Raw genomic sequence first — 21,223 nt, forward strand, 5'->3', positions numbered from 1 at the left:
ACCAAAGAGCGGGAAAAAGTGAATGAGAAATTTCTGTGGGTTCTCCCCATTGCGTGCCAGTGGTGTACCTAAATTTGGCGGGCCCGAGGGAAAGCATGCTGAAAAAGGCACATCGTTTGTTTTCATCTTCTGTTTTAGTTATCAACTAAGAATATGTAAAAATGTCAAGAATAACAAGCTGGGCATTCTTTTCGTAAACAACTCTATTTAGAAAATAGCAGGAAGTGTTTGTCCATAAGTGAAAACAGTAACCAATTTATGGAAAAAACGCATTAATAGTATGGTCAAAAATCCTGTTTAAGGTGGAAAAAGAGCTATGCATGCTAAGGAATTTTTAAAAATTAGTCACGGACAAATAGAGCAATATAAAGGCTTAGTATGAGTGTGTGTGAGAGAGAGAGAGGGAAAACCACAGAGCATTTTACGTCAGAGAAAAATTGTGTGCAGTCGAAACCGTTTGCCTCGAACCCGCCTATCACGAAAAACCGCTTTACATTGAAATATTCCATTTTCGTGCATTCGGAGCACAAATTCAATGTTTTCCCCTATGTTTATTTCGTATAAATGTTCTCCAAAACCTCTGCATATAGAATTAGCGCTACACAGTCATTTTTGGATGACTCCTTATGATAGTAATTTATGAGCAACTGAAATTATCATAACGAAATAATTATCTAATATTTAGTATGCATTCCCTTGTTCATGATAAGCATTTAAAGTCTTTTTGGCATACTTTTCACAAGGTTTGCACCATTTCTTAACTTTTTAAAAAAATGAGGTAAAAAATTGTTTATCCTCATTATTATATATACTCACATACACATTCTCACTCATTACCTAAAACTAACTTTAAATATAACAGAACACACTAATAAAAAGAACTAGTGAACTGTTTAAGCTGATTGAGGTTATGTTCCTGGTAGGTAGATAAACAAAGAACATAAACGAAGCAGACAGTGCTGCCACCTGCAAACATTAAATTATGCTAAAATAACGTAATAATTAGTGTACAGTATATATTGTACTTTAACAGTAAAATAAATAGTATTTTAGTACAAATAGTGTACAAAAAAAAAAAAACTCTTTAGTCTCATAATTTGACCAGCAATGTAGAGAGTTTCTGTATGTAAGGACGTCCGGTAAAAGAGTTTGTCTGAAACTTTTTCCTAAAGAGAGGAGCACTTTTCCAGATGCGCGGACTGTCATATTGCATTTCAATGAAATAATTTAGAAAGATTAATCGCAAACCATCGCAAATTGTGTTTTTAAAATACAATACTGCCAAGAGAAGGTAAAGGAGAGTATTGGCAGAATTGAGTTTTTGAGATATTTGAAGAAACGCGTCTTGGATTCTATACTAACAATCGAAAAATGATGGAATTTGACGATGTTTTCGTTTTTTATTTACAGTGGAAACCAAATAAGCAAGTTCATACAATAAAGTTAATGTACAATGGGCTCGTTTCCGAAATTTTAAAAGTACTGTTTTCTGAAAGAGCATGCTTAAAAACATAGGATTTGACCATTTTTAAAATAATTTGATAAAGTTTAATATTAAAAAAAATATTTTAATCGGTGCGCAGATTCAATTTCCTTTCTTATGCTTCTGCACATGACATTAAAAAAGATGAAATGCTATTCACTGATGCCAATATTTAATTCGCTTCTTTACTCACATGTACTGGCAACAATATTGTTGACAGCGCAATATTTAATTTGCTTCTGAATTATCATAACCTGGAAACGAGGTAGACAGCAAGCGTAAACATTTAGCGCGCCAGTGGAATTCTCGCCAAAGTGACAACTTGTTACTTACCAAAGTTACAACTTGTGACGTCGTAAAGACCACGCCTTTTTTGATAAATCGGGCATTTTAAAAAATTAATTAAAAACTAAACGATTTGAAAATAAAAGATTTTCCTCGTTCCATGTTATTTTATTTCATTTTTTGCTTATTCTATCAACTTAAGTACACTAAAAGTAGTACTTTTGACTGATGGACAGAACCACATTGATGACAAAAATTCAAAAAATGAAAAAGGAAAAATTGCAAATACCGCTCTTTACATTCCCTCGGCTGTATAAAGAACTATCGTCGAAATAAAAAGTTATATTTTCCCCTGTTAAATCTATATTTTGATTGCACCTGAGCGTTACAGCTATTTCACAAAGTTAATACCGTAATAAACTTTTCACAGACGAATTCGGGGGAAAAACTAGACATAATAAAAGATAAATATTGAGGTAATATCTCATCTGTTTTAAAGCCATTGACCCAATTCAACGCCATTTTAATGATCCCAAAAGATCCCAGCAGTTAAGAGCTTTCATATATTGAGATCAACTTGAAGAAGGTGATCTTATAATACCAAATTACATAATTCAACTGCTTTTATTTGCATTTTACTAGGCTAATTCAGTCTGTTTATTCAGCCAAATTAATTTTTTTCTCAATTCATAGTTTCATTTACTGTTTTTCATACTTTGCACTTTATTTTTAAATCAGAGTTAATTTTTTGCACGAAGTTAGGGGACATTCATTAATTACGTAAGGATGATTTTGGCAATTTTCAACTCCCTCCCCTCCATGTAAGGATACATAAGATTTTTCAAACCCCTCCCCTCTATTTTTACGTAAGATTCCATTTCGTTTTTCAAAAGAATAAAATAACAAAAGAACATCACTGGAATCATTATTAAATTCCGTATTATTAAACTAAACCTTTTTGTGCAAAAAAATATTTACTAAAAAGTTGAAATCTAGACTGAATATTTTTTCGACATTTTTTTTTTGTATATGATGCGGTACTAATTAAAAACAAAACTTGCAATATATAGTGCGATTCTTTTATTATATTTTACACTATTCTTTCTTTGTAAAACAAATAAAAAACAGCTCATCCTAATACGATTTTTACCTTCCAGACGCAAATGAAATATGATCCCTGCCAAACTACTTGACCGCGGGATTTCTAAACTAAAATATCGACTTGGAAAATATTGCGTAAGAATGGGTTTGACAACACCCCCCCCCCCCCCCAAAGTAAGGGTATGTAGAGATTTTTCTATCACCCCCTCCCCCTCGGAACCCTTACGTAATTAATGAATGCCCCCTTTGTTTATCACCCAGATCCCACTTGTTTACCTTAATTTGATTTGTTTGAAAAAAAAAAAAAAAAAAAAGATCAGCACTAATCAATAATTATTTGACTGAAATATATTTGAACATTTTATTGAAACTGGAGCATTAGACTGAAATTGCAAATTTTAGTTGCTGAAGAAAATTTCTACTCGTTAAAGTATACATGCATATCTTATTTGCTCTTCCATCACTAATTACACAGCACGGCAAAACAAACCTCTCAATTGCTTCTGACATCGTTCTTGCTGATCCTTATGTAAAACGACCCCCTGAATAAAAATATGACTTCCGTTTTCCCCTCTATATATAGTTTAATCTCTATTGTCAAAATAGAGTAAGTAATAGAGTTTGATGAGTTGAAAGATTTAAGTAATAGAGTTTAAAAAGACGTTAGTTTTTAAGTGATTAAAAATCATATCTAGGAAAATGCAATTTTCATAAACCCGTTTTAAAAGGAAACAAATATTGTTTTCGTAAAATAAAAAGACTTTTTCTTCTATTGAAAAAATATTTCTTCAAAATTAGTTTAAAATATCAAAGTAATTTTGAAAATTGAGTTTCAGGAGCAACTTTTGTGAAGTTAAAAGTCATTTTTCTAAAATTTAAAACTTAGGTAAGGAGTCATTTTGTTGAAAGAGATGATGTCTTTCTTAACAAGGATGGACTGGTCTGCTGGACCATCGGCCCGCAGACAGATGCGCTCTCCCGCCTGTTCACCCTCGAACGCCCTCTGTGCAGCACCTTCGTTTTCATTTTTTTTTTCGCCCTCAAACCTGTGTGACTTTGTTTGTTTTATTTCCTTTTTCTTACTCTCTTAAACCTGTAAACCTTTTTTTTTGGTCCCCTAAATCTGTGCCGTCGGGGTTTTTTTTTTTTTTTTTTTGTGCCCTTGAGCATTTGCATCCTTTTTTTTCCTGCCCTCAAATATTGCCACCGTTTTTTTTTTGTGCCCTCGAACATGAGCGCTATCTGTTTTTCTTTCCCTTTTTTTTCGCTCCCTCCCTTCTTTAACTTTTTTCTTTCATTTTAATTTATTTGTGCCCTCAAATCTACGCCCCTTCATTTCATTGCACCCTCAAGCCAGTGCACCTTTTTCTTTCTTTCGGTTTTTTTTCCCCCTCGAACCTGAGCGCTTTTTTTTCTTTTTGCGTCCTTGAACCTGAGCATAATGTTTTTCTTTTCGGTTTTTTTTTTGTGGTCTATAACTTGAGCTCTTTTTTGTTTTTTTTCTGAACCCTCGAGCCTGTGAGCCTTGGTTTGTTTTTATTTTGTACTATTATACTTCATTTGCGTCCTTGAGCGTGTGCGCTTTCGTTTTTTTTTTTTTTTTTTTTGCACCCTTGAACTTGTGTGCTTACGTTTTTTTCTCTTTTGCAGCCTCAAAGCTGTGCACCTTCTTCTTCTTCTTCTTTTTTTTTTTTTGTGCCCTTTGGGAGTCAAGGTTGACGCTATCTTGGGGGGCCCAGTCCGCCCCTCCTTCTTAATAAAAAGAATTACGTTTCATGTATATAGTACGAGGCACGTTTTTAAAGTAAGTACCGTTTTGAAATAAAAAAAAGAACAATTACAGATAGAGCAAAGAAATTTATTGGACAAAAATCTACCACACTTACGCTATTTTTCGATATTGCTCCTGGATTTTCCAAGCGTTTTTCAAAGTGTGGTACAGGTTTTTGCATACCCTATTCGTAGAAAATTGCCGCCTGTGAAGACAACCATGAGGACTATTACAGGGCTTTGGCTGGGAAGTTTTTGAACATCCACCGGAACTGCCCGCCCTCGATCGCAGCAACTTTCATTTGTTTCGGCATCTAAAGTCTCTCCTTGGCGGCCGATGGCACAACAACAATGATGATCTCAGAGAACATGTTACCCCACATTTGACTGGACAGGCGGCAACTTCCTACGAATAGGTGTACAAAAACCTGTACCACACTTTGACAAACGCTTGGAAAATCATTGGAGCAATGTCGAAAAATAGCGTAAGGGTGGTAGATTTTTGTGCAACAAATTTCTTTGCTCTATCTGTACCTGTTCTTTTTTTATTTCAAAATGGTACTTACTTTAAAAACATGCCTCGTATTTTAAGTTTCATACTTTTTCCTATAACCTCTAACACGAATGGAAATGATGTGTTTCATCTGCAAATCCCTACCAAAATAGACATATCGGAACAAAATAGCGTCTGTATAGAATTTCGTATGTATTCTCTTTCATCGCAAACAATGAAGCCAGCTGCACACACACATTCTATAAGGCTCCTTATTAAGCAAACCAATAAATTTTAATTACCCATAAATCTACCTACAGTAAGCGAGATGAAACAATCACACACAAAGACAATAGGGTTTACAAATAGCTAGACCTTGTTTAATTGAGCTGACGTGCTGTCTGTAATAAACACCAAATAAAGAAGAGCTTTGTAACGATGAGGAACTTTTGCTAAGACTAAAACAGGAAGGTCGAATATCGATGCTGGATAACGATATGGTTACAACAGGTCAAGCTTTGCTGAAGGTCATCATCGGTCACCGGGAAACTGTTTGTAACACCGTTTTTTCCGCCTTGAATCGATTTGAATGATTAACGATTTTAATCTCGTTTAAAACTTTTAAGTGTAAACAATCATTTTCGAAAAATGTTTCTGCGTTTCTTATTAGTTGTATTTTGATTCCAAATTATTTGAATTTAATGAAACAAGGAAGGGGCAGGCAGATAGAACGGGGCGGGGGGAGGGGAATTCATACCTACTTTTAATTTGCCTTTTGAAATCTGTCTCTTTAAAAAAAAATAATAATAAAAAAACATAAATCAAGAGAAATTGAATAATCTCTAGGAGTGGCGTACCTAGTATGGGTGACACCCGGGGCAGAAATTTGTGGTGTCAACCCACCCCTTATAAACGCAAGAAAAAACAAGATTTTAATATTCTTTTTGTAAACACGAAATTCATAAAATTTTCAGAAACAACTACATTTGTGTTACAATGAAATTTTAAGTGAGTTATTATACAAAAGATGGAAGCCGGACAGAACGTCCAGATTCAAATCGAGACGGTAATGAGTTCCAGTTTTTTGGCATAAGAGGAAGTCACTACTAGGTCTAAGTACTGACAATATGAACCTACTCCTGAGTATAGAATTCACTCAATGATGTGGGGTGGAAGAGAGAGAAAGAGAGAGAAAGGGGGGGGGGGGGGGGAGGGGGAGAGGTGATTTCGCCAGAAAATTTTTCAAATTTGCAATCTTAAAAATGCATTTTAGCTTCATAATTTGGAAAAACTTGCAATTCCACTTTGGGTGTCCCACCCCAGACGGGAGACACCCGGAGCGGAGCGTCCCTCGTAGTGGCGCCACTCTTTCCAGCAATATTGAAATTTATTAAACACAGTTGAATCGTTAGTTTCAGCAATTCACTAAAGGGATGTCCATAAATGATGTCAACTTTTTCTTTCAACTTTTTTGATTTCCCCTTTCCCGCTCCTTTTTCACAAAACCCGACCCTCCCCCTCTTTGACACATGTCACGCGGTTTTTCATCAACGTATCTCAAAAAAATACGCACCCCCAAAATATTTGGTTTATTAGTGTAAAAGTAATCCAAATTTATTTTAAATTATTTGCAAACCACATTTAAAAAAAAGTAAATGTCGACTATTTCAATCAATGCCGGTATAAGCAATTTAAAATGAACTTTTTAGCATAACGGAAATTTCGCCAGCCATCATAACTACCCAGTGGCATACACAAGAATTTTTTAAAGAAGTGTGGGGGGGGGGATGTCCAGGATCAAAACTCCACCATTCTCATGTCATACTCCAACACGAAGCCAAACAAATTCTTTTGATTTTTCGATTGTTGGGAACAAAAAACAGTAAAAAAATTTAAAAATATCAAAAAGCTCAAGAATGTACGTATTTACTTTTATCATAATTAAAAATTTAAAACGGTAAAGTAAAACCATCATTATAGATCAATTATGTCTGCATGCAATTTGATATTGAACGGGAAGAAAATGAGAAAATAAATTTTATTTTTTTATTTATTAAATCTGAAAATATTTTTTCCTTTGCTTGGAATTATTTTACGCAACACATATTAATAGTATTATCATCAAGGGCAATGGGAGGGGTCCAGTTTCCCTAGACCCTCCCTTTATGTGCGCCACTGAGAACTAGCCTATAAAAAGGTGCGTCAGCCAGACTATTTTTTCCCGCTATTACAGTATATTTTGTAAAAACTTGTTAGTACATTTTATAAACACTTTTCATCCTCAACCATCATCATCTTTAAGGATTAGGCTGAAATCCTGTCTCCAACTTATTGGTTCGACCACCGTGCTCCAGACCTGCCATGCTCTCGCATGCCTTTCGGCCTGCAGAAGGCAGCTCTAGTAGGGCAAGATCCCACTATACTAGGCTTGACCTACCCTCACCGACTCTCCTAAAGGTATACGCCCAAAATGTCGCGGCCAAAATGTCGCGGGACAAAATGTCGCGGCCAAAATGTCGCCGGCCCAAAATGTCGCCGGCCCAAAATGTCGCCGGTCCACAATGTCGCCGGCCCGAAATGTCGCCAGTCCAAAACGTCGCCAGTACAAAATGTCGCCGGCCCAAAATGTCGCCAGTCCAAAATGTCACCGGTCCAAAATGTCGCCGGTCGAAAATGTCGCCGGCCTAAAATTCGCTAGTTCAATTTGTACGAAAAATTTAAATGTACGTCGATGCTTTCCAGCATAAAAGTTGCGAAAGAATATTAATTGCTTTTCAAAGTAAGTTCCTTCAAAAATTCCAAACGTTTTCTCTTGTCTTAATTCGTAAACATCAGATTAATTCCAGAAAATTAATAGTTTTCAGAAAAACATACGTTTTTCTGTATACTATTACAAACGTAAACATGTGAAAGGCTGCTGCAACGGAATTCTCTTTCTCGTTTAATCTGATTAATAATAATACTCAAGATGTAACATAAAGGATCAAGATGTAACGCAGGGATTCAGACAAAAAATTGGTATGGAAGTAAAACTAAACTGTTCTAAACGCGAATGAAAGAATAGTGAGGCGCAATTTGAATATGGCAAGAGAATAGGCGGTTTGTATTTTTTGGCGTAATGAAGTAAAAATAAATAACTCCTTCACTCTAGCATATTATTACGGTAGCGACAGGTCAGTCATTTAGGGGATCAGGCGGAATGGCCCTCGACTTTGAATTTTTTTTTATATACAAGTGGGAGTGGTTTTTATAGCAATCCTATGAAATTTGCATTGGTTATACATACGCCCGTTATCCTCCCTCTCCCCTTTCACTGGAAAAATTCGAAATCACGGGCCAGGGTGGAAATAAAGTAGAAAAGTATCTTAATGAAATTTAATTTTCTCATAGATTTATCAACATTACCCTAAGAACTGTAAAAAAAAAAAAAAAAACTACGTTTTCAGTGAGATATACGTTGGTTAAAGTAAGATCAAAACTGCCGTGGGAACTCCCATCTCTTATGAGTAAAATTCTGAAATTACGTCGAAATGTTCACCGTCAAATCTTTTGAAATCAATGAAACCCGTAACTGCTAAAACAGGTGTCTTTCACTCAGATTTTTGAAAAACGACTCTACGCGATGACAAATATTTTCAATTCTCAACATTCATGAAATTTATATATTCGATAGAACATCAAGGGACAATTTCAGAACAGCTATTTTATTGAAGGTTTTCAAGAGGATACTTTCATGCATGCAAAGTAGTGCTTGTCAGCTAATCACATTTTCCAATTTTAAATAGAAAAGAAAAAATTTCATAATATAGGGTGAAATAACTGATATCAATGAGATTATTCAGATCAATTTTGACCTAGACTTATTTTTAAAATGAGTTTCAAAAAGTAATAGTTCCAGCTCAATATAGCTTGGTAATTCAGAAAGAAAAGAATATTGATAATAATAATAATAAACAAATAAGTTTTTCTCTCTCAGAAAAAATTTCTGTTTTAATTAGTGAATTTTTACTACCCAAATTATATAAGAATGCAAACTCAGTTTTTATTTAACACTCACGCTAGTTAAAGTGCTACAAAAATGAGAGGAATACACGGCTAATTTAGATTTTATTGATATCATGCTCAACCTCTCATACATAAATTCAGTATATTTTTCATTGTTTATTTAATTACACTGACTCACGTAAACGATTACGAAACTCAATTTAGAACGAAAATAAGGCTTGTTTTCGTTTAATTTCATTTGTATACTACATTTTTGTATGAATCCTCGCATTACTTCTTGAGATATAGCAGTCACATAAAACGATAAAAATTATTCTGTGATCCATCCTTTTGGGATGACTGAAGCCAAAAATAAATGAGCAACTCGCCCTTTAAGATATACCTGTAGACCAAATTTTGTCTTAACCCTTGTACAGTAGACCCTCGTTTTACGCGGGGGCTATGTTCCACGGAAATGCTGCGTAAATCGAAACCGCGTAAATTGAGACCTAATATTAGTGTCAAAATAGGAATTAGGTTCCGTAGATTAAAAAAAATACTTCATTCTAGTGATGACTAATTGTATAATAAGTTTAATGTGTACTTATATCAATTTTTATGCACAATATGCATAAAGAAAACAAACTAATTTCGTGTTCTGTTTATGAAGAAGAGCTGACTATGATAGTTGTTTGGTAGTCATTAAGAATTTTTCCTCCAATTCTTTGCTTAGCATTAACTCATCCATGATCACTTGCGTCATTTCCATGATGGAATCTTCTTTCACTAACAAATCAGAAAGATCATTCCTATTGTCTATGGATGGTTCGAAAATTTTCAATGTGAGCGTTTTTGGTTGTGTGTCGCCGGAGTCGGTATCCGCGTTGGTTTTGACCTCCTTTGTCACTCCTAAAAGCTCTTCTTCCAGTGAGTTCTGAACTGTGTGAGTTTAATCACTTTACTTCTGATGGAAAAAGCTCTGGAACCAATCGCATAAAATGTCTCCAAGGACCCAAGTTCGATTATTAGCACGCCAAAATGCAGTTAGTTACGTGTAATCTGCAATCTTTAGAAGCTTGGGTTTTGAAAGAGAGGAAAATGTTACCTGTTTGCATTGCCGCATCTGCGTAAAACCGAAACTCATCTGCGTAAATAAAATAAAGGTGTCAAATCTTCAACCGCGTATAATCGAAACCGCGTAAAATAAACCCGCTGAAAACGAGGGTCTACTGTATTACTTTTTGAGATATATCAATCACAGATAATAAAAGAGAAAGGAAAAAACATTCGATTGCTCCACCCTCTGGTGTTATTGAGCCCAAAATCTGTCCCCCTGCTGCTTCCTAACATTTTATTTGATTCCGTTCATTATTTTTTGAGCAATGACAGTCGCGCATATCGATGAAAACGTTCAGTTACTCCACTATCTTGAACGAATTGACGCAAAAAACCACGCAGCCCTAAATCATATATGGGTACTTGCGGGTACCGTTCGAATTCTTACTACAGGTTTTGACGTAGAATGTCCCCAAAAAATCGGTCACATACAAACGCACACTATTCTTGAAGAAAAGTTTAAAATAATTTAGCGAACGTCAGAACTGAACGCCGTCAGAACGTTTTACAGTTGGTAGATAGCGAGTCACAAGAAATAAGATAACGTAACACTTGTATTCTATTTGTTTGCTGAAAAACAGCCGAGAGTTGCGAATCAAAACGGAATAATCTTTTTAGAATTTATCATGAAACTCAGTTAGTCTAGTCCCATTTTTAACGGAGACATTAATTAAAGGCAGTAACCATTTATTCTGCAAATTTGGTGTTAAACATCATTTTTGTACATTTAAATTTTTCTTACCAACTGAATAAACGAATTTTGGATCTACGACTTTTCGGACAGGCGACATTTTGGCCCAACGACATTTTGGACAGGCGACGTTTTAGCCCGGTGACATTTTGGACCGGCGACATTTTGGATCGTCAATATTTTGACCCGGCGACATTTCGGACCGGCGACATTTTGGGCCGGTGACATTTTGGACCGACGACATTTTGGACCGACGACATTTTGGACCGACGACATTTTGGACAGGCGACATTTTGGATCGGCAATATTTTGGCCCGGCGACATTTTGGACCGGCGACAGTTCGGCCCGGTGACATTTTGGCCCGACGACATTTTGGACCGGCGACATTTTGAACCAGTGACATTTTGGACAGGCGACATTTTGGCCCGACGACATTTTGGACCGGCGACATTTTGAACCAGCGACATTTTGGACAGGCGACATTTTGGTCCGGCGACATTTTGGCCGCGACATTTTGTCCCGCGACATTTCGGTGGCGACATTTTGACCCCAAACCCTCCTAAAATGGTTTCCGTATATGAAGAGTAAAAGTTGTTAATAAAACGTGAAAGTAAAAATTTCTACCTCTTTCACGTGAACTAATCAACGTTGCCAGGGGTTGAAAGGTGCCTAAAAATGAGTAATTTACCCTCATCAAGTTTCTGAAAATCGTTAGCATAAATGAAGAGTAAAAGATTGAAATAAAACGTTAAACTATAAGGCTGCCTATCTTTTTAGGCTCCCTTATCAGGATCTTCAGGAGATAAAAGGTTTTCAATGAGGGATATACACTACCTTGCCATTAGTCACCGGACACCTCATATAAGTCCCGTAAAGCGGGCTCACACAACATCAATAGCGTGTAGGGCCACCATTTGCTGCAGCAATGACAGCTGCACTCTTTGAGGAAACATTTCCCCCAAAGTGACCATATGTTGCAACAGGAATCAGGCCCTATTCCTCCTTCAACATGGTGTAGAACTCAGTCTTGTTTCGGGGCCGGGTTGGCCTGGCTCTCAGCCGCCGCTCCAACACATCCCGAAGATGCTCGATGGGGTTAAGATCTGGACTCTGGGCAGGCCAATCAAGTTTTTCCACCTTCATGTCTTCGAACCAGGTAGTAATAACACGTGCGGTATGGGATGGTACATTGTCCTGTTTAAAGAGAAAAGGGCCAGGTTCGAAGTATTACCACAAGGTAGGTAGCGCGTAGTTGTCCAGAACTGCTTGGTACCGCTCGGCATTCATGATTCCATCCGCTGCAACAAGTGGACCAAGCCCATACGACGAAAAACACGACAACACTACTCACTTTTCGAGGGGTGTCTGGTGACGAATGGTAGTGTAATTTACTCCTCATCGTGTTTCCGGAAATTGTTGTCATAAATGAAGAGTAAAATCTGAAAAGAAAACGTTTAAGTAAGGTTGCTTGAACGAGTACGTTGCCCTCATAGAGTTTCTAAAAATTGTGGTCATAAATGAAGAGTGAAAGCGGCAAAGAAACAGTTCAATAAGGTTGCCAGCCTTTTTTCCGGTCCCTAACTAGGGTTGTCAGGGACTAAAAGGTATCCAAAAAATAAGTAATTTACCTTTATCGAGTTTCCACATAAGTTATGTAAAAAAATGTAGGTAAAAATATTACAAAACCAATGGCATAGGTTCGCCTAAGTAAAAGTGCTTCAGTCATAGTGTTGCCTCTATTCAAAGTTTCAATATTGAAACTTCGAACAACTCAGTGAGGGTAAATCACTCATTTTTGGGCACCTTTTAGCCACTGGCAACCCTGATTAGTTCACACGCAACAGGTTGGCGACCGTACTTTAACGTTTCCCTTACAGATTTTTCTCTTCATATATGACAACAATTTTTTCAAACACGATGGTGGTAAATTACTCGTTTTTGGGCACTTTTTAGCCTCTGGGAACTGGCAAACCTGCTTAGGGACCTAAAAAAGGTAGGCAACCTTACTATAATCTAGAAGAGCAGTGTTTCTCAACCTTTTTTGACCCATGGACCGGCAAACCATTTTGAAGAAATTTTCCGGACTGGTAAGCTTTTTCTCCTTTCCCCCTTCCCCCCTCTTTTTTGTCTGTTTCTTTTTGCATAAAAGAAACAGACAAATTTTGCATACTCGTAGTGCGTCAAAAATGTATGGAAAAAAAAAATCGGACGGGTGATGGGTCCTTTTTTTAAAAAGGGAGTTCCCTCCCCCCTTTACCTTTTCTCTTACTTCTTTAATTTTTTTTTTATCATTGACAAAAAAAAAATAAATAAAAAATAAATAAATAAATAAATAAAATAAAATAAAAATAAATAAATAAATAAATTGTGGTCTAAATAAAATTTCGACTCGCGGACGGTTGAAGGAAAAAATAGTGTGCTGGTGAAGGATTTTACACTTTTTTACAAAGTACATAAATAAGTAAACCTTATTTGATAATCACAAAAATTTCCCGACAAATGTAATAATTATTATTATAGATATCGTTAAGAAAAAAAAAAGAATGACGTCTTGAATTCAAATTACGTTTTTGGCAAACACGGATTGCGATAAGACTCTACTCGTTGAGTTTCTTTTCCCTACAAATGGACAGGAATGGAAATGGAGAAGAAATTTGCACCCGTTATATTGTGACTGGTGGTTTTCTCGATTAGGTAATACAAGACATATCCATAAAAAAAAAGAAATAGTCATTACGATGCGGTGTTAAAGATCCGGTTATTATGGCAGATTTGCACTCGTATACTCATCATAAAATTAAAATTTACTGTGTAAACCTTATGGTAATATTAATCTTAAATGATAGGGATAAGTAATTCAGGAACTTTGTATATTCATGAAGTTTTTCTTTTTAAATTCTTTAAAGTTGATATTTTTCCTGGAAAAAAACGTAATTTTACATCCTTCCCCTTTTTAAAAGTAAAATCTGCTTCAGTTAAGCCTAGAGTGAACGCAAACAGATTGTAACCATGGCGACGAAAGTTTGTCCTCTTAATAAATATTAAAACAACAAGCGAAGTTTATTCTCGTCGTCATGGCAATCTGAAAAATCAGGAGCAACTTCAACGTTGGTCAAGCGAGGATAATAAGCAATAGGGTTGCTCAAAAAAAAAAAAAAAAAAAAAGTCTTCAAAAGTATCCAGTAGATGCAAAGGAAGAGGAAAAATGAAACTGCCGCAGTGTTGCAGTTCAAGTTTTCCCAGCAATCATGTGTCCAAAAGCTGCTAAAAATTGTAAACATTTTTAAGTTAGGAATATTTAAAGACATGATTCCTTGGAAAACTTAACAATTTCATTCTTCCTTTTCCTTTCCACCACTTGGACGCTTCTGAAGATTAAACCATTTTTTTTAATCCCTCTTTGATAACTTAGGAACGAAATCTGCTCCTCTGCTCTTAGCAACATTTTCAATCTCACATTTGATTTGAATCAATGTAACCCGATACTAAATATGGCATCTAACCCAGATGCATGCGATATCTGGGTAAATCGGACTGATCCAATTCTGGTAAATACCTGACGATGAAATATATCTCCGATTCATCATTATTCACGGATCCATGATACGAGAAAGCAGGAAAGATCCAATTATAAGTAATTGGGCCGGGATGATAGGACTCCTCATGAATATGCTAATCAGGAACACATTTGCATGAGCCGATCAACAGGTGTGGAAGTAGTGATCGGAAAAAGTGGCAAGTAAAATTATGATGGTCCAAATTCTCTTGTGTCCCTAGGCTTTCTTACGTCCAACAAGGAATATTCTGGAAGGCCTAATTAAATTGTTATTGAAAATGATTTCTCAGAATGGATGGTTCGTGTTTTTTAGGTAGCACATTCACTTGCTGGCCTTTCATTTCTTTGACTTATTATTTGTTTGTAGAGAGTGTTTTAGCTCGACGAATGTGTATCATTAAGGTGTTGTTTTCAGTGAAACTTAAAGGGAAACCGTGTTAACCTTGATTTCATTTCGATTAGTTGGATTAGATAATGGTTTGTTCACTGCAATCGATGAAAGTAGGGTTCTGGTCCTCAGGTGTGTTTTTTTTTTCGGTCAATGTCAGACATGGTCATCTTAACACTTAACTGATGAAGTGTAAGTGGGAACGCGTACGTACAACCCCAACGTTATATTTCTTGTGCACTCCTTAAAAATTTCGCAAACTGAAGTAGGAACATTTCCAATGATTTTCATATTATTTATCAAAATAAATAACACTGAAACAGTATCGAAAGCGACATACATGTATGAGTAAAGCTATTTATGTAAATAATACAAAATGTTTCAATACGCAATTCTTTTAGGGTGGACCAGTTAAAGGATTATAAAGCTCAACTTTTGGAATTAAGAAAATTTCAAATTGTATAGAATTTAATCGTTTGTTTCGAAAAAGAAAAAAAAAAAAAAAACAGTATCGTATTACATTTTTCCGGTATCGATTAGAATAGTTTTTACTAAAAGTGACAGAAATTAAAATATATTTCTGCCAGAAAAAGTATTATAATCGTAAATGAATGATTTACTATGACAAACGAGATTTTTTTCCCCCTTGGTATTATAAAACTCCGTATTTGACTGATTTCTGAGATAAGCGATTAACTTATTGAGACGTACCGGAAGAGTGGAACTGGAAAAGCCCAATTTTATTTTTCGTTTTTATATTTTACCAGTGGTACCCGCACGGCTTTGCCCGTAATAGAAAAATTAAAAGGTCTTTTGGTTCACCTGTTAATTTACAAATAATGTATGGCGAATTTTCTCGTCAATTGGCTTGTACCCATGTTACGGTTCCACGTTATGATAATTTCGTATCTCGCCAATTGGCTTGTGCCCATGTTACGGTTCCACGTTATGATAATTTCGTAATTTATTCGTCCATCTTATGATAATTTTGTTCTTAAAATTAGAATAGAAAAAGAACCATATCGAATTTTCAAAAAATCTCTTCGAGGTGCACACGCCCATGCTACAAACTAGCTTTGTGCCAAACTTCATGAAAATCGGCCGAACGGTCTAGGCGCTATGCGCGTAACAGAGATCCAGACATCCAGACATCCTCCGGACATCCAGACAGAGAGACTTTCAGATTTATTATTAGTAAAGATAATAGCATGGAAAGTTGCGTAATGACGAGGACTAATCCAGAAATTGTCTAAGGACAGGACGATTGATTTCAGATACCTACTCTTTTATAAATTCCTAAACCTCCACCCTAACATCATGAAAGATCCTTTTTTTTTTTGGAACTTCCATTTATTAAAAAAAAACTTTTTAGGAGTCTACTGAACCCGATCCTTTACATTAAACGTCATCAAAGGTGTCCTATAATTGCGTTTTCTGCTTTTAGTTTTTCGGATTTCAATTTGAAAAACTTCCCAGGGGATAGCCCCCAAATTCCATCTAATATTATCTAAGATCGTCTAAATTTGAATTTTTGGAACTTTGAAAAAGCTCCGATCCCTATCACTAAAGTGTTAAGAGATGCACTACAGCTGCGTTTTCGAGGCAAAAACTCTCAAAAAATTCTGAGGGAGTTTTTCGGAACATTATTGAAGATCGCCTAAACCTAAACTCCGTTTCTGAAACTTCTGTGTCGAAAAGATGCCGAGGGAGAGTTTTTGCATCTCGGCTCAAGGAGGGAGCTATTGCCCCTCCCTTATATCCGTCCCTGTGTAATATGCTCACGACGACTTAAATTTGAATGATATAAAATAATATTTTACACTGATCTACGAAGTTAAAATTTTTGCACTATTTAGGCCAAAATATTACATGTATATCTTGTTACACTCTTCTTTTATGTCGTTATAAAAATATATTAGCTTTTTTTTTTTTTGTTTTTTTGTAAAGAACAACGTACAGTTCGTTATGCGTGAGTGGGTGGGAAGGTTTTTTTTCTATAAGCAATATGTTTAAAAATTCCTATATTTTATTAACCGCGTAGATGGCAGAGGTTGTCGTAAAACGACACCTGTTTCAGAGATTAAAGAAAGACCTTAAATAAAAAATAATTTTAGCTCGTTTAACTGATTACAGAACACGCATCTGGATTCTTCAGAGATTTTATCCGGGATACTAGAAGACCTGACAGACGTTGTTCTGTTCAAACTTTGTAAATTGAAAAGTTAAAAAAATTCAATGAACTATCAAGTGTTTGAACCGATCTGTTGAAAAAAATAAGTAAAAAAAAATGTTTTAAGCAGCTATAATGTCAAAATGCGTATATTTATTACAACTTGATTTATCTATTACCCACTGAGCAGTTGTTTTATTAACTATTTTTTCTCCCGTACTTATGGTTTGTTCCTTCAGTCATACTCAAAGAATAAAAAGCGTCTGCAGATATTAAGTGTAAAAATCTAACTACCCATCTAGAACAAATGGGGAATCCCGCTGCAACATCCCCCATATGACAAAGAATAAAACAATCGGAAGGATATCATTAAGAAAAATGATAAAGGTAAAAACAGTTCTTTGAATAAGCGAAAATCACTCATCCCTCTCCCCCTACCCCCGATGTAAAAAAAAAAAAATTATTCAACTAAAATGACTAAAAACTGTTTAAAATCAAAAAATAATTCTTTACACTTTGAAATATTTCGCCAAATAAACAAAAAATGCAATAAATTACATTGACAGTAACTTCAAAATGTAAACAAATGATCACGCAACTCTTTTGTTTAAAGCCAAAGTCGTCAAGTCACCACGTTACTGTAATCCAGCCGATCAATGAGCGAAGCCAACTCCGACCGATTAGCGGTCCGATCTTTTGAACGAAAACTTTTTAAACTTCATATATTGCCTAATTTGCTTTTTCCATCAAAGATAAAGATCTTCCACTGCACTGATCTTTTGTGTACAGAACTACCCTGTTGTAATTTATCTGGACGAAAATAAAATTTGTTTAGTCTTGAAATTCCATCATCTTTTCCTTTAATAATGTACTGATCAGTTAGATAATCCTTAAAATATTCTTGACATTGGTACAGAAACTAAGATGGATATCAGCCGGTAAACAAATGTTGCTACGTACGGTACTTTCTGATCATTTGATTAGGAAAACTTAAAGCACCGATCTCTGGTCACATTGTTCAACTACGACGCCAGAACACAGGTTTTGCGTGAACTTTCCAGTACTTTACTTTAAAATATATCACTGAACCGAAAATCGTTGCTTTCAAGAAATTAAAGCTTCACTTTCTCTCTCTCTCTACGTTTTATCTATTCTCAATTGACATAGCACAGTTTAAATTTCATTACAAAAAGCAGAGCTGGTTTTCTTATTGTTCTCTGGCAAAGGGTTAAATATTTATTTCAGTTCTCGTTTAACAATAGGTTAAAATAAATATTAATTATTTGGGAGATATAACCGTTCAATGTTTAAATAAATTAATTAATTAACAAAAACATTTTCGATTCTATCCATCGCGCTTCGAAACCATGCTTGCCACAACTTAATTACACACAAAAAATTTAATCAAAATCGGTCCAGCCGTTTAAAAGCCTTATGGTGACAAACGTCCTCACAGAAGATTTTTATATATTAAGATAACTCACAAAGATAGTTTTTTTTTTAATTTTTTTAAAAGAAAATTAAATATTGTAGTTCATTTTGACAAAAAATTTTCCAAATGCAGTTTTATAAACAAGTCTGAAATATTTATGATTTGCGGATAAATGCATTAAAATTCTTTCCCTCTCATAGTGAATTTTTGACAGTCAGCTTGTTGAAGTTTGTTAGAAGTAAGATGAAATTACATTTTCAGAGATCACACTAAATGTCCTTTAAAACTGCACGTTCGGTGCTTTAATTCCTGCTTTCCTCCTTGGAAGCTTCGGGACTTGACGAAACTTTTTTCTTCTTCTTCTTTTTTTTTTAACAACACCACATTTTTGAACAAAATTTCAAGTCAAACTTTTTAATGCGCTTAAAAAATATTTGCAGACGCTTTTAATTTTATTTTCCAATTTAAACATGATATCGTTGTGTTGCCGTTATTCCGTCGTATTGCTGTTTTTATAGTTCATTCTTTAGCCAAAATTAAAAAAAAAAGTATCGTATTCATGTAAGTGTTCATTTGACTTATAAACTATGCAAAACATATTTTGTTAAAGATGATTCATGGGCAGTTAAACATCACTCAATAAAAATGCTCCTTTTGCAAAAGGACGCATCAAGCTACCATCAGATGCACCCATGGGTGGTATCTTGATGCGTGACATTGGACGAGCTGGTTTATATTCGAATTGAAAGAGGAGAAATTCATAGGTTGGTTCAACGTCACTAATAGTTATAAAACTGCTCCACCCCCACTATTTTAACAAATGGAATTGTGTATCCCCAATAGATCGAAAATCAACTTATCTGAGCCAGACTGTACTTGACCAGATACTAAAAATATTTGCATTCCGATTGTAGTACAGTAAAACCTGTAAAGTTGACCACCCTTGTAAGTTGACGACTTGTCTATGTTGACCACTTTTGTCAGGAACGGAATTAGTCCTATCTCATATAATAAAGGAAAACCTCTGTAACTTGACCACCTCTCTATCTTGACCACTAATGTTCGCCAAATTTGGTTTGAAGTATTGTAAAAAACCCTTTGCAAGTTGGACCACTTGGTTTATTTTTTAAAACTTTCTTCGGCAAATTATTTTATTTTATTATTTATTTATTTATTCATTCATTTATTATTTTTATTATTATTTCTGTTTTTTTTTTTTTTTTGATAGCTTTCTAAAAATGTTTTTAATGTTTTCATGAGAGACTAGCATTGTACCAACTAAACAGCAGCATAAAGCTTATGCTGGCTGCTCTTTATTCTCCAAACTTGTTTTTCATTTGTTGTTCTATTTGAGATAGCTTTTTGTACTCTGTTCAATGAAAATAGGTGTCAGTAGAAAAGTTCTAAGTCTTTTCTTTCAGTTGCAATATGTTGTGGCAACACAGAAATTGTGCTAAAAAGAGCAGGCCCAGATCTATACATTTTGGGCCCCCTTGCAACAAAATATATACACCCTCCCTTGCGGCCAGCAGTGTCTATTTGTAAAGTGAATAAGTCTTAGTGCTAGTTTTTTTCTATTTTTTTCTTCAATTTCTATGGTCGTTAGCCCCGTCAAGGAGCCGGGTCCCTCGCTCTGCGGGTACACAGATCTGGGTCTGCTAATAAGTAAAGTTAAATGTTTTTGGTGCAAGGGATTAAGAGATAGGACATTTTAATTTTGCCTTTATGAACTGGGAGAGTCGCGCTTATTGCTCTTTGTGCTATAAGTTGTACAAAAAAGGCTTGAAAAAGAAAGTTAGTTGAACTTAAGATTAATAAAAAGTATGAAATATTATATTAAAATTAATTGAAAATGGAGAAAGCCAGAGAAAATTAGCTGGCAGATATGGAATTTCCAAAACTACAGTGTCTAATATAGTTTAAAACAAGGAAAAAAATAACAAAATTATTTGAATAGTATTTTTAATTATTGTTTCACTTTCAATAATGTTAAACAATGAAAGTGAGTTGTACAGAAAGAATAAGGGTGAATTACTCAAAAAATGAATACATGGTGCTAGAAATGACAAAAAAAAAAAAAAAATAAATCATTACCGCCCTTTATAAGTTGACCACCTGTCTAAGTTGACCACCAAAGTACTGCACCACGAGTGGTCAACTTACACAGGTTTCACTGTATATTGTTTTTGTTGCAGTTTGATAATTCCTGAAAATTGCTTTGCATTGGGTTTGAAATCCTCAATGTTGTGAACACAAAACGCGCGAAACACACTTTAGTTTTTTAAAAGAGTCTTTGGATCCTGCCAATCATACACATACATGATTTTCTCATACAGATGAAAACAGATGACTAAAGTGAGTGACACAGTTTTTTTTTTTTTTTTTTGCTACTATTAAATACGTTTAAAGCATTGCGTTTTTTGGAGTGATCTTAAACGTTTTATTTATGTTGCTAGCTCCTATTTTCATTCAGGACGCTTGGTTAAGATAGTTGAAGTATTAAAATTCGCTTACCCCCTGATGTTTCAAACTGAAAAATACCAAGTACGAGGGGGAGTCGGAAAATCAGTTTCCTCGGGTGAATGTGGTCAGAGTTGTGAATCAAGTCCAAAAATAGAAGAAGACATTAAAGATGAGACATAACTTTATTTTTCCACGCATAAGTACGAAGGACATTAAAACATTTGTCATACCGTAAGGAAGGGGTTCAAAAACCCTCTAAGAAAAACTCCAGGCTTTGCATACAAAAGAAG

The sequence above is a fragment of the Uloborus diversus genome, chromosome 7, assembly GCF_026930045.1.
Source record: "Uloborus diversus isolate 005 chromosome 7, Udiv.v.3.1, whole genome shotgun sequence".
Lineage (NCBI taxonomy): Eukaryota > Metazoa > Arthropoda > Arachnida > Araneae > Uloboridae > Uloborus > Uloborus diversus.